Source organism: Elephantulus edwardii, unplaced genomic scaffold (assembly GCF_000299155.1).
Source record: "Elephantulus edwardii isolate Elephantulus edwardi_28Jun2011 unplaced genomic scaffold, EleEdw1.0 scaffold00301, whole genome shotgun sequence".
Taxonomy (NCBI): Eukaryota; Metazoa; Chordata; class Mammalia; order Macroscelidea; family Macroscelididae; genus Elephantulus; species Elephantulus edwardii.
The window spans coordinates 2,712,015-2,717,610 of NW_006400051.1; the positions used below are offsets into that span (position 1 = coordinate 2,712,015).

Genomic DNA, 5,596 nt, shown 5'->3' on the forward strand with positions numbered 1-5,596 from the left:
GAGAATTTTTGTCTTCTTGACATTGAGCCTCAGTCCATATTGAAGGCTGCAGTCCTTGACCCTCTGCAGTAAGTGCATGAGGTCCTCCCCAGTTTCAGCGAGCAGGGTTGTGTCATCTGAATAACGCAGATTGTTGATAGATCGTCCACCAATCTTAACGCCACACTTCTCCTCATAGAGCCATCAGATATTCAGTACTCTTCTTCATCACCACAACTCAAAGGCATGGATTCTTCTGTTATACTTATTCATTTGTCCAATTCTCAGATGCGTAGTAAGTGAATGAAAAGACAATGTCCGGTGGTGGTGGTGGGAGCGGAGTGGGTTGGGCGGGAGCGAGCCTGGCCGAGGGCCATGCGGGGGCCAGGCAGAGGGCAGGAAAGGGTGCACCGTGAGGGCAGAGGACAAGATGATCCATAAGAATCCACGGGAGGACAGCAAGAAGGCGGTGAGAAGTGAATTTGCTGCTGATAGATGCAGGCGAGTCAGGGAAGAGTATCATTGTCAAGCAGATGAAGAGCATCCGTGAGGATGACTACTCAGAGGTGTGCCAGCAGTACTACGCGGCCATCTACAGCAACATCATCCAGCCCATCATTGTGACTGAGATATTTCACTCAGCATAATGTCCTCCAGAGTCACCCATTTTGAACAATATTGTATGAGTCCCTTGTTTTTCAATGCAGCGTAGTATACCATTGTGTGAATATACCACTGCTTCTCTATCCATTCGTTTGTTAATGGGCACTTAGGTTGTTTCCAACTCCTTGCTATTGTGAACAAAGCCGCGATAAACATGGGTGCACATTTATCTGCTTGGATGTCGGTTATGGTCTCTTTAGGGTATATTTCCAGTCGTGGAATTGCTGGGTCAAATGGTATCTCTATGTGCAACTTTTTGAGAAAGCCCCATACTGCCTTCCATTTTACCATTTTACACTTTCACCAATAGTGAATAAGGGCTCCAGTTTCTCCACAACCTCACCAGCATTCGTTGCTTTGCTGAACCTTCTTGAGCACACAACTCCAGGTAGCTGTTCTCTCTGTCCTGCGCCCCTGGAGGACCTGTCCGGTATCATCCGGAGACTCTGGGCTGACCATGCCATGCAGGCCTGCTTAAACCACTCTAGGAGTACCAGCTCAACGACTCGGCCACCTACTACCTGAATGTCCTAGATCACATTGCAGCAAGGGACTATTCCCCACACAGGTGCAAATACTGCGAGCCCAAGTGAAGACCACAAGCATCCTGAAAATGCACTTCACCTTCAACGACCTACACTTCAAGATGTTTGACATGGCTGGTTAGCGTTCTGAGCTGGAAAAGTGGATCCACTGCTTTGAGGGCGTCACCACCATCACCTTCTATGTGGCCTTGAGTGCCTAAGACCTGGTGCTGTCTGAGGATGAGGAGATGAAATTCATGCATGAAAGCATGAAGCTGTTTGACAGCATCCACACTTTTTTCCTAATTGCTGAAGTGATGGGGTTAAGGTATTTATCTAGATTTTTTTCTTCTTTTTTGATGCATGCATCACTTCCTATAAATTGACCTCTGAACATTATTTTGCTGTGTATCAAAGGTTTTGATAAGTTGTAATTTCATTCATTTTAATTGCTTCTAGGAATTTTTACAGTCCCTTTTTATTTCTTTTATTATTATGCTTTGATGGGTTATAGCCCATTTATTTTATTATTCAGTGTGACTTTTCCAATAATTCCCTATGACTTTTACTACATAGCTGGAAAGGGCATTTGTGACTAAAAAAAGGGGGGACTAGATAGCCTGATAATTGCATAAAAATGTAAATGACAAATAAAGAATATAGACTAATAATGAGGGCACTGGTTGACTTTGGGATCCTGACAGGCTTAAGTTGAACAGGTTCAGAAGCAGAAAAAGGATCTTGTTACCGTCGAGAAACAAAGAATGCAGTGTATACTTTTAGGCCAGAGATTCCTGCACTAGACAGAGATCCAAATTAGATCAATCAAAGCAGAGGTGACAATCATTGGTCAACAAGAGACAGAAGAACAACAATCTAAACCGAAAGCCTCAAGAAGAAAAGAAATTATAAGAACAAGAGCTGAAATCAATCAGATAGAAAACAGAATAACAATTGAAGCCATCAATAAGACCAGGAGCTGGTTTTTTTGAAAGAGTTAATAAAATTAACAAACCACTAGCAAATTTAATAAAAGGGAAAAAAAGAGAGAAAACACAGATAACACAAATAAGAAATGATAGAGGTAACATCACAACAGAACAAGATGAAATTAAATCGATAATATCAGAATACTATGAAAAGCTATACTCTGATAAATTTGACAACCTAGAGGAAATGGACAAATTCCTTGAAACTCACACCCTACCAAGATTGACAAGGACAGATACAGAACACTTGAACAGATCCATCATAAAAGAAGAAATTGAAAAGTTCATAAAAAAGACTTCCCCATAAGAAAAGTACTGGACCAGGTAGCTTCACAGCTGAATTCTACCAAACATTCAGAGAATCTATCACCAATCCTACTTAAAGTATTTCAAAAAATAGAAAAAGCAGGAACTCTTCCAGGGTCATTCTATAAAGTAAGCATAACCATAATACCAAAACCAGGCAAAGATATTACCAAGAAAGAAAACTACAGACCAATATCTCTCACGCATATAGATACAAAAAAACCTTAACAAAATCCTTGCCAATAGAATCCAAAAGCACATAAAAAAATAACTCATCATTACCAAGTGGGATTCATAATAGATATGCCAGGATGGTTCAATTTAAGAAAAAGAACCAATGTAATTCACTATATTAACAAAGTAAATAATAAGAACTACATGATCTTAGCAATTGACACAGTAAAGGCATTTGACAAAATGCAACACCCCTTCCTGATAAAGACACTCAGCAAAATTGGAATAAAAGGGAACTTTCTCAACATAGTGAAAAGTATATATGCAAAACCAAGAGCCAACATTATTCTCAATGGAGAAAGACTAAAAACATTTTCCTTGAAAACAAGGAACCAGGCAAGGGACCAGACAAGGATGCCCACTGTCATAACTTCTATTCAGTATTGTATTGGAAGTGCTTGCTAGGGCAATATGACAAGAGAAGGAAGTAAAAGTCATCCAGATCAGCAAAGAGATGCTTATATGCAGATGATATGATAATGTACACAGAAAACTCCAAAGACTCAACAAAAAACCTGTTAGAGTTAATAGGTCAATTTAGTAGAGTGGCAGGATATAAGATCAATATCTAAAAATAAGTGGGATTTCTCTATAGTAACAAAGAGAACTCACAGAAGGAAGCCTAGAAAGTATTACCATTTACAATGTCAACCACAAATTGAAATACTTGGGAGTGAACCTAATTAGAGATACAAAAGTCTTACACAAAGAAAAGACATTTCTGTAATATACAATAAAAGACCTAAAAAAATAAAATGGAAAAATATGTCCTGTTCATGTATAGGAAGATTCAATAGTGTGAAAATGACAATCCTATAAAAAATAATCTACATGTTCATCACAATCCCAATACAGATACCAAATTCATTTTTCAAGGATATTTAAAGGGAAATTGTCAAGTTTATTTGGAGAAGCAAGAGACCCCAAATAAGCAAACACTTCCAAGAAACAAAAATGAAGTGGAAGGCATAGCACTCTCTGAGCTCAAAATCTACTACACAGTAATAGTAACCAAAACAGCATGGTACTGGTACAATGACAGGCACATAGACGAATGGAACAGAATTGAGCACCCAGAAATAGATGCAGATGTCTATGGTCACTTGACAAGGAAATAAAACCTATGATATGGGGAAATGACAACTTCTTCCAAAAATAGTGCTGGCAAAACTGGACTTCCACCTGCACAAAGCTGAAATAGGATTCACATCTCACGCCATGCACAAAAATCAACTCAAGATGAATCTGAGATCTGGAAGTAAAGCATCAAATCATAAAGTTCAAAAGAGAAAAACTGAGATCAAGCTTACAAGGTCTGGTCTATGGTATAAAGAGACTGCCAAATACAGCCAGAAATGCACAATCTGAAGGGGATAAAATTGATGAATGGGACCTTCTACAGATTAAATCCATGTGTGCATCAAAAACTTTTTTTCAACAAGGTGGAAAGAAATCTACCAATTGGGAACAAGCATTTGACAATTCCTTCTCAGACAAGAGTCTCGTAAGAAAAGTTTCCAGAATACTCCTGGGATTCCACATGGTGCCACTGTTGTAAAGCAGGACTGACCTCGGAGTTGAGGGAGACTAAGAAAGATGAGTTCAATAATGTATATTGCGTTGAAACAGATGAGGGAGAAAACTGTTTAAAAGTGATATTTGATTAGGTATTTTTGTCATGATAGGAGTCCAGAGCAAAGGCTGCATAGTGGAGAGGACCTGGGGGAGGGATTGTAAAACAATGAAAGAATTTTCTTTTACATTTCCAAGAGGGCAGTGTACTGGGGCAGGGCAGGACTGAGAAGGGAGAAAAGTGCAACAACGAATGAATGGAAATCCCAAGTCTCTGCAAATTTTCATTGAAATTAATAATAAATTAAAAAAGAAAAAAGCTAAACATAGAAATTCCATATGCCGCAGCTATTCCACTACTTGGAATACGCCCTGAGAAAATGAGAACTGAGGCACCAAAGATGACTTGTACACCAATGTTCATAGCAACATTATTCACCATCACAAGAACATGTAAACAGCCCAGATGTCCAACCACAAATGAATGGATTGAGAAATTATGGTACATGCATACAATGTAATACTACATGACACGCAGGAACAATGATTTTGTAAATTCTTATCTAACTTGGGAGGGACTGGAGAGCATTATGCTGAGTGAACTAACTCAGTCCCACAAGGACAAATATTGTATAAACCCATTATTGTAGAATGAGTATAAGGATACGTGGGGGGAAGGGGGAGTGGAAGCAGGGGGATGAGGATGTGCAGGAGGTCGGGGGGGAGGTTAATCATGGAGTTGTACAATTTGATGAGTCGGCGGGTGATGGAAATTGGAAGAAATCTGTTCTGGAAAACAATGTACTTAAATTTTGTAAATAAACTAGTATAATGAAAATAGAAAAAAACAAACAAACACAAGACTGAGGTGCTGCAAAGGAGCAGGAGTGCAGTAAGGTGGGTGCTGGCCGGACAAGCCCAGACCGGTCAAGCAGCCAGCCATCCTGCAAGGCTCTGGGGATGTCTTCAGAGACAACATGGGATTTCAATATATAAGAGTGCATGTGCCTTGTACTACAGAATCTGCAACAGTGAGAAATTACCTCCTGTGTCATCTATGTGCTTCTTCAAGAAAACAGAAAATTTTTTTTCTCTGTTGAAGAACAAACATTTTTTTTAATTCCATTCATTCATTGTTGCACCCTTCTCCCCGCACAAACCCCTCCCCCTCACCCCCACCTCCTTTTGCTCCTCTTCTTGAAAAACAAAAGAAAAACTCCCTCATTGGTACACATTCCCCCCGCACCTCCCCAAACCCCACCCCCTACCCCCAAATATAATCCACTCTGCAACCCTCATTGCATACTCCTACGATAAAAATAATGCCCT

At 39.7% G+C, this 5,596-nt stretch overlaps 1 pseudogene; it reads left to right on the top strand.

The window, feature by feature from the left end:
- The first annotated feature begins 409 nt into the window (after nt 1-409).
- Nucleotides 410-5,596, top strand: part of LOC102850281 — an 18,710-nt pseudogene continuing 13,523 nt past the window's right edge.